Source organism: Podarcis raffonei, chromosome 3, assembly GCF_027172205.1.
Source record: "Podarcis raffonei isolate rPodRaf1 chromosome 3, rPodRaf1.pri, whole genome shotgun sequence".
Lineage (NCBI taxonomy): Eukaryota > Metazoa > Chordata > Lepidosauria > Squamata > Lacertidae > Podarcis > Podarcis raffonei.
Window position 1 is genome coordinate 68,918,125 of NC_070604.1, and position 9,885 is coordinate 68,928,009.

Below are 9,885 nucleotides of genomic sequence, written 5' to 3' on the forward strand. Positions count from 1 at the left end.
TACAATTATGCAGTTATTACAAAGCTTGGAAGTTATCTAAGTGTTAAAGAAGGCAGAATCTTAATATATTTAGACAGAATTTGGCAATGTGTATTGCTATAACAAAGTAAGTTCTTCACAAGATAATACAATGTGTACCAAATTATTACTTTTAATTTGTGAACGATAAGACTGATTTAACCAGCTAACAGTCCAGGTGGTGTCCAGTGGGTTTCATCTCAATTTTGTTTCCCTTGCCTGTTCACCTTTCCCCTACTACTTAGGGGAGTCCTCAGATTGAACACCAGTCATGAAATGACCTGCTTATGTTAATAATACTGTTTTTTCTTTCTTTCTCTCCATAATGTATTACTTGGCAAGTCAAATCTTCAGAACTCAGTAGACACAATATGCATACTTTTTGTCTAGTATATGCATTATTTTGATCTGCCTTTTCACTTGTGCACTCTGCTAATTTAATATGATCATTTTCGGCTTCTGCTCACAGTCTAGCAATCAACTGAGCACTGCAGAAAGAAAGCTGCAGTATAAAGAGAGGTAAGTGACAGGAAGACATCTAAGTAAGAGCTAAAAATATAACATTAGCCTATTTTCTCTGACTCCTGTTTATAACTTGGAGCCAAAAAAAAGGTTGTGGTTTTTGCATGAACACTAGTTATTGCTTATTGGTATTTGTCATCTTATGCTATTTCTGACATCGAACCCACTTAGTTCAGTGGGGTTTACTCTACAATTAGGGCGCATAGGATTTCAGCCAGAGACTATTTTCTGCACTATGTACAGGTGCATTTGAACCATAGCTCCAATCCATAATCCAGTGAGATGGTGTGCATGCTCACGTCCGTGCTTTTAGAGTTTCCCCAACATTTTCCCCACTTTTCACCCTTAAATGAGCAGCTTCTAAGCAGTTTTAGAGGAAAGACAACAGTGATATGGGGATGAAGCAAGACACATTTTTCAGATTCCTGTGAACCAGCATGCATTTTTATCCACTGGAACAAAAAATAAAAATTAAGCTCCTAGATGTCTGCATCAGATTTTTTTTGGATCCTGGGTGATTTTGCACTTGTAAATTTTCAGTCTCTCCAATAGAACCTAATGCACAGCTGCTCACTGAGTCTTTTTTAACTTGATGGCATAATATAAATACTACAACTCCCTCCATCCAACTTATAGATAGCTGAATTTTTGAGCACACAGAGTACAAGGAATTCTGATTGCTAAAAATAAAGACAGAAAATAGGGCATTAAAAAGCAGTGTCTGAATTCTAGTTATGCTATAGAAATGTATTTATCATAAGAAGTGAAGATTAGTTGCGATAGAAGAAGGCAGGTAGAACACAGAGTAGATAGGATGGAGTTGTATGGCTGTGTGCAATTTATATATCTGAATTATCCTGGGATGGGGGGGGAGGGGTACGTTGCATTTCTGTGCTGGGGACAAGCTACACATGTCTCAGAATGGAGAGATATGGAAGTTTCTCCATCAAATACTTCCATCCAGCTAGAATGCTGCTTGCAGAATTGAAGCACGATTAGGGACAAAGAAAGCTGCCTTATACTGAGTCCATCTAGCTTAGTATTCCCTACAGTGATTGGCAGAGGGTCTCCAGGATTTCACTCTCTCCCAACCCTACCTAGAAATGCAAGTGATGGAAATGGAGACCTTCTGGATGGAAAGAAGACGCTCTACCACTGAGCTACAGGCCTTCCAGAAATGCCATGGGAATTCTGTATTTGCCACAAGCAAGAGAGCGTTAGTTGCTCCTCTGCCTTGTTGAAATTGGTGGGGAAAGGTATTTTTGTCTTAATCAGTGCTGGATTTACGTATAAGCTAAATAAGCTATAGCTTAGGGCCCCACTCTCTTGCCCCCCCCATATACTTCTTAATTGTGTTTCACTATTAATATACTTCTTCTTAAATGTATTTCAGTTCAACAATTACTTTGATAAAATACTTATTTTGTTATGTGCAAATGGCTTTAGATACCTATTAGGTCCATAAATTACCATATAGCATATATTCAACACAAAAAACAGTGACAATTTGTTGTTGACAAAGGACAGCTGGACATATAAAAGGCCCCATTACTTTCAGTAGCTTAGGGCCTCATCGAACCTAAATCTGGCCCTGCTTACCAACAAACTTTAGGTATGGAGAGAAATCAGTGAGATGAAAGTTGTAATAAATAGAAACAAATATATAAAATAAATATAAGGTAAAGGTAAAGGGACCCCTGACCATTAGGTCCAGTCGTGACCGACTCTGGGGTTGCGGCGCTCATCTCGCTTTATTGGCCGAGGGAGCCGGTGTACAGCTTCCGGGTCATGTGGCCAGCATGACTAAGCCGCTTCCCTCGAACCAGAGCAGCACACGGAAACGCCGTTTACCTTCCCGCCAGAGCGGTACCTATTTATCTACTTGCACTTTGACGTACTTTCGAACTGCTAGGTTGGCAGGAGCTGGGACTGAGCAACGGGAGCTCACCCCGTCACAGGGATTCGAACCGCCGACCTTCTGATCGGCAAGCCCTAGGCTCTGTGGTTTAACCCACAGTGCCACCTGCGTCCCTAAAATAAATATAGGTAAAGGTAAATTGGTCAGTGACCCCATGATGGTTAAATCCAGTCAAAGGCGACTGTGGGGTGCAGCACTCATCTCTCTTCAGGCCGAGGGAGCTGGCATTTGTCCGCAGACAACTTCCTGGCTTATGTGGCCAGCATGACTAAACTGCTTCTGGCACAACGGAACACTGTGACAGAAACCAGAGCGCATGGAAATGTTGTTTACCTTCCCGCCACAATGGTACCTATTTATCTACTTGCACTGGTATCCTTTCAAACTGCTAGGTTGGCAGAAGCTGGGACAGAGCAATGGGAGCTCACCCAGTCAAACGGAATCAAACTGCCTATCTTCCGATCAGCACGCCCAAGAGGCTCAGTGGTTTAGACCACAACACCACTCACGTCCCTAAAATAAATATCAGTGGCTGTCATGAAGGTACTGAAAGCTCCCAAGGACAGTGTACATATTTATGCATTAAATCCATTTCAGCCTAGCACCAATCCAAATTAAAGTAGTAATACAGAAAATCTCATACTGTTATCATTATTTAACAAAAAAAAGGACAAGACCCCTGTGAAGCATTAGCCACTTAACAATGTTTTTTAAAATATATATATAAAAGACCGTATTACCAGTACCTGTTCTTGTGTGTCTTACGTTGTTTGATTGCACTGAGGAAGTTGGCAGAAAAGGAAGTGGTTGGTTTCATAGTTGCCTCTGTTTCCTTTTAAAGACACATTCTCAGTCTTACTAGGTAAATATCTCATAACGTTTCTTCTTCAGAAAAAAGAGAGATTCAGAATGGTTATGCAGCAAATTGTTTTGCTTATTAGGCAAACGTTACACGCTAAGGAGGAGAGGTCTCATACCTCAAAAGTAAGGGTTCTTCATAAATTAAGAAATGTTAGGTCTTATGTGTATTTGGTGATTATTCCTTTAGCAATCTAATCTTAATCTTAGGCCTAGTTGTAGTCTAGGTGTGGTTATTCCCTATACCTACTCAAAGGCATTACTTTATTACCTCTTAGCTTTCAGAAGATAAGAGAGAGCATCACCCTTACTCCCGCAACTGGTTTTCAGTGCTTCGTCTGCCTTCTGAGGCACTGAAAGCCAGTTGTGAGACTGGTGGTGATGCTCTCCCTTACGTCCTATATGGGAATCAGTATGATAAATGAAAAGAATGCCATGGATGCTGTGAGATGTCTAGAGGAAAAAGGGGACCGAAGAAAAGTGCACCAGAGTTATGACTCTCATAGAAGATGCTCCAAGAAGTGAGAAAAGTGTGAAATTGAATGCAAGCAGGAAGGCAGAAGCCTGCATTCTCACTGTGCTGTTGTTCTGAAAATACCCCAAGCACTATACAAGTACAAGCCGCTAAGTACAAAGGCTGCTTGCAAGATCTTAGATTTCAGCTATGCAGTACAGGTGTAAGTTTTTCTTCTCTGCAAAGTAACCCAGCCACTTCTGTTGTTGTTCGTACTGCATCTTCACCTGAACAGTTGCTTCAAAGGAAGCCCTCACGTGCTGAGGTATTCAGGAACCTGATCTTCCCCAGGGCCTCATGCACAGATGCAGGAATGGGACTATACAGTGGTGATGCGGGCAATATATTCAGTACAGGGGCAACCTTAATAAGTCTGCAGATTATTGCAAGTCAAAATGGAATATCTTTTTAAAAATCATAGGGAGAAGCTTTCATTTCCAGAGTGGGACAATGGCTGGCTCTGGAATGTTCATGAACACTCTAGCCACTCACCCATAGAATGCTGACAAACAGTGCAAATTATGTGAGTGAAGTGAAAGTTCAGTTTGGATGGGAAGAATGTTTGAAGTGCAGGGGGATTTGAACTGGGGAGTCTGGCAGCAAAGCTTAGACACCTTACTCCATTTGCCACTGGGACTGTTCTTGGACTAAGGATCTACCAGATCAATATCTGTTATGCTGCAGCACCCATCATATAATGGCAGGAGCCAGAACTGTAGCTGTTCAGTCCAGCCAGGATCACGTAACTTTAGATATCAATAGGGGTTTGGTTGGTTATAAACAGTTCCTGTTCCAAGCTGCGTGTCTAAATGTGAGCAAATTTGCATTGCCTTTGACCATTGTCTTCTGGCCAGCCTGGTACTAATTCCTAGCCAATCTTCCAACAACATCTCTGGCCTTGCCTACATCTTGTTGCCTGCTCTCCTGCCTGACCTCCAGCACATCTATGTTTTTTTCGTCTTAGTTTCATTTGACTTGTGCCTACCTTGTCAGAATCATCTGCAGCAGAAGCTTCCAATTCAAACTCCTCCATTGGCACCCCTGGCCAGAGCATGCAGACTCTGAGCTTTCTTTAAAAAAATTAATAGTAGCCCTAGAAAGAAAGAAATGAAATAAAATGAGCAGATACCCTTTTAAGTTATTTCTGTGAAAAGAGCTAACCTGGTTGTTCCTATCTGTCAGTCTTTTTAGCCAATGAGTGAAGTCAAACCTGTGATTGATAAGTAAGTTATTTGGAACCAGGCAATAGGAATCTATGGGATTCTAAAGAGCTGCTGTTTTCCCCTACTTTTTCTGCTCCTGTCTAATTTACTGCTCCTTGAAATCTCCATACTCTGCACTTCTTTTTCACATAGTAACCGGGAAACAGCTTTCCTGTGGCAGGTTTGTCTGAGATCAAGCTGAAAAGTAAGAATGCATTTTGCATTTTTTAAAAAGAATATGTCAGGTGAAAATTCTCCTGTCATTTCAGATGAAGGCTTTAATCCTACACACATGCACATGCACCAGGTAAATTGAACACCTTGTTGCTTACTTCTGACTAAGCATGTTTTGTGCTTTTAATAATAGACAAATAGCAGGGAAAGTCAGTAGCTAAAAATAAGTTATTGCATAATGGCTAATTTATATAAAAGGTAGTCGCATACCACCACCTTCTGGACAGCAGCATTTTTTCCCTTATACAGTATTTCTACAGGAATCATATATAGCAAAGCTGTGAACGGTGGAAGCAAGTCAATGAGCTTTCCATGACATTTAATTTCAAGAAAATGGACTTTTAAGAACTTCTAGAACCTCAGCAATATTGTTATAGTGCTAGCCAGCCATTTGCTTTGTTCAATAAATTACTTGCCTGTGGGCTAAATGTGTAACTAAGCTTTTGGGAATTAATTGTTAGATTATCATCTGACAGTTGGAGATCTCTCCCTGTTGCTTTCAAGGAGATAGCTTGTTATTACCATACTGTTAAGTCAGGGATGGGGAATCCCTGGTTGTCCTGATGTTTTCAGCTTCAGCCAGTTCGAAAATAAAACTGTTTTTTAATGGCATTTGGGGGTTTAGTCCCAGTACTGGTTTTGAGTGCTTGATTTGCCCCTGGTATCTGTCATTATTACTATTTATTTATTTTATATACCCCCTTTCATCTCAGAGAAGCCCACTAATTACTAAAGACAGCAATACCAGCTCTATCACACCAGCAGGAGGCAGCCTCCTTGTTGTACTGATTAACAGAATTTGGGGGCTAGACTTTTGAGGGTTGATGCTTAATGACACTGACTCCAGTTGGTGGCTTGTTAATCTATACTGTTAATCTATAGCTCAGTGTCTTTGTATTTGGGAGTTTGTGGGCGCCTGTGGTGGGATGAGTCAGGGAGAGCTTTCAGTCTCAGCAACTCTGGTCAATCCAGTAGATCACTGGCAGGTTTTTTTTATAGTGGGAGTAGATCGCAGTCTCTTGGAATTTGGATGCGCCTGGTCTAGGGGAACACTAAGCATTCTAAGAGATGTTCATGCAACCTGCCATTTGCACACATTCAATATGTGCATGGCCGTGCATACACACATCGGGCCGAACCTGGAAGTGACCAAAAATGCCACAAAAAGGAGCAGAATGGGGTGGGGTGGGGGACAGGGTAAGGGGCAGAAGAAGATGTTTGTTTTTTCCACTGAAAAATCAGTGGAATATATATGATTTCACTGGTGCACATGGTGCCTCGGAACATAACACCCATGTAAATGGGGGTTCCCTGTAGTTAGGGATATTATTAATAGCCAGAACTGCCCTTATCTGAGGTGGGGTGTTGTTGTTGTTTAGTCGTTTAGTCGTGTCCGACCCTTCGTGACCCCATGGACCAGAGCAAGCCAGGCACTCCTGTCTTCCACTGCCTCCCGCAGTTTGGTCAAACTCATGTTTGAAACTCATGTTTGTAGTAAGAATACTTTATAACAGAATAATTGTCACTAATCAATAGCTGAGAATAGTGTACTTTTGATGTGCCTGTCATTTTAACATGGGCTTGATGGAGCCTTACAAAGCTTCCTATCCAAACCCAGTCAGGGAATTCTCCCAAACCAATCCACCTTTTGTTTGTTTTTGTTATTTGTTATTTTCCATAGTTTCCACTGGTAGAGACTCTGTGGAAGGGCATAATGGGTAGAGATACATTTTATGGAGCCTCTGTGATAACATACAATTATATGAGCTCTCCTTCTGCTCCACCAATTATAATGACAGGTTTTAAAAAATAAATTATTCATTCCCATATCATATGTAAGACTTGATGTTTCCAGAGAACTCTAAAAGCCAGAAATCTGCCATTGATTTGCTCATTAAAAGTTTGTTACACATTTTTTTACCTCACCTTTTGATGTTGACAGGTCCTTTTGAGCATACATAAGTATCTCTGTGCTTTTTATCTCTTAGATATCTTAGTGCCTCAGTGAGGCAACATACCGTATTTGCCTTTGTTTTGTCAAATGTCAGGAGTATAAAAACGCAGCATGAGCCCTTGAGAAAGAAATTTGCAAGCCAGATTCAAAATGGGCATGACGACATTTCAAAGACAAAATGCTTATTTACCACAGTACAGCAGTGGCTCATGCAGTGGTTTGCTGGACAGCTTCAAGCTTCTGCTGTGAAGCACTGCTGTATGGCAGAAGGAGAACTTACACTCTTACCACTTGAAGTCACGTGATGGTGACAAAGGCTATGGGGCTCTGCACAGACATGTGGCTACTGAGTGTGTGAGCAGGGCTCAATGCAGGCTATGACACCTGCAGCCTGTGCTGGCTAGTTATGCTTGCATGTGCTGAGGTAGCAGCCCCTGTGCCTCTGCTGCCTCTTTGTGATGCCCTGTGAGAGGATTTGCCAGAGGTCTTCATTGTGTGAAACGGCACTTCTTCTGGTGGTTTGGAATGGCCAGCATTCCTTCCTGGTAATCTTGCTGACATGTCAAAAGCAGCTTGAGAAGTGCCACTTTTGTCCCAGCAGTACCCCTCCCTATGCATTCCTGCAGATTATTTCACTGAATGCTGGGAGTAAGATGTCTGGTCTGAACAGCACCACTCCCAGAGCAGTTGCTCAGGAAATGGTGCTGAACAAGACCGCCTCTTACACCTCACACTGGGAGTCTTGGGATGGGCCAGGCAGAGAATGGTTACAGCACACAGGCTGCAAGTTACCCAAACACGTCTAAAACATCTGCCAAGAAGGAAGGAAGTGATTCATTTGACACTGCCTTTTGGCTTGATGGTGGGAGAAGCAGAGGGCAGGATGGAAGCCACTAGGGTTTTGCGTACAGCTTCTGGGTCATGTGGCCAGCATGACTAAGCCGCTTCTGGGAAACCAGAGCAGCACACGGAAACGCCGTTTACCTTCCCGCCGGAGCGGTACCTATTTATCTACTTGCACTTTGAAGTGCTTTCAAACTGCTAGGTGGGCAGGAGCAGGGACCGAGGAACGGGAGCTCACCCCGTTGCGGGGATTCGAACTGCCGACCTTCTGATTGACAAGCCCTAGGCTCTGTGGTTTAACCCACAGTGCCACCTACGTTACATAGGCCAAAAATAGTGAGTGGAAGCATTTCTGATTCTGTATGGTTTATTTGACTTCTACCATGCCAAAATGATGGACTCTGTGTTATTGCAGATTGGATTCCTCTTAGCCATGCTACTTCAGAGCTGCAGAAGTAGTTTTGGTGACTGCTGTTCACTACTGTTTTTCTAAACTGCTGTTCTACTAAGTTTCCATTATTATTATACATGTTCATATAGCTGTGTTTTAATAGCTGCAGAGGAAGCGGCAGTGGGTGGCATTTTTGGTTTTGCCTCTGAATGCAAAACACCCTGGGCTTGCCTTGCTGGCAGGGGATGCAGGGTTGAGGCCAGCAAATATGTGGTCTCTTTCTGCTCAATTTGGCCTCTAACTAATGTGGAGATCTGCAGTTTTTTAAATTAAAAAAATGCATGGAATGAACAGTCCATATCAATGCTAGCAAAAGGTGGGCTTCACCTCTTTCAGTGAATATACCAGGCTCCCTATTCAGAGAAGTGGGACAGTGATCAGGAAGCAGGTCTGGGCATCCAGCAGAAACAAAAGTCAACACCTACGGTGTTCTCCCTTCTGCCCTTTTCCTTAAGAGCTGGGAGACAACAAGAGTCAAGGGTTAGCTTTGTTGCTTCTGGGGAATTGAGGAGGTATGCAGATCAGCCCTGAATCTCCCATTCTCTTTTCTTGTTTTCAGTAAGAAAGAAGCAAGAATGAGGATGGAAGTCTGGGTATTTCCTTTTCTTTAGGGAACAGTGTCAAAATGCATCTAAAATAATATTGGAAGTTGTACTCTTCATTTTCAGCATTTGTTAAAGCCATTAATATTTATTTCAAGCAACAGCCGCAATAACATGAACATAAAAAACCCAAACATCAATTCAAACAACATTAGATTAAAGCAGAACAAAATTAGTAGTGCCCAAGGTCTAAAAAGGACTGGATGGTTTTTTTAAAAGAAAGAAAGAAAGAAAGAAAGAAAGAGAACAGAACAGAACATACTGAGGCAAAGTGAGCTGCCAAAATGATCAGGGCATAGGCATCAGGTGAACCTCTCTAGGGAGAGCACCCTACAACTGGAATGGCACCACCAAAATGGCACCCATTCACATCACCTCATTTGGTGATGGTGCCCAGAGAAGGGCCTCTGAAGATTATCTTTGGGTCCAGGATGGAATATATGGGAGGGCACTATCTTTGGAGCTTTAATGGTTAGTACCAGCAGTTTGTCCTGGGCTGAGAAACAACAGAACACCTTTCTGAAAAGTGCAACACCACACCAAGTTTAGAGATGTCCAGTCATGAATTCCTAATGTACAAACAAGTCACCCATGTGTGTGCTTTTGAATAGTTAGGAACGCAGGGTGAGGCTCTCTGTGTACAGAAATGCTGGAAAAGAAAAAGTAACTCTCCTCTTTATTTTAGGGATGAGCTTGATCCAATAACAAGCAGAACACAGGGGGATGAAGTATTGTTCTTGAATTATTCACTGCCTAGCCGAGGAAATGA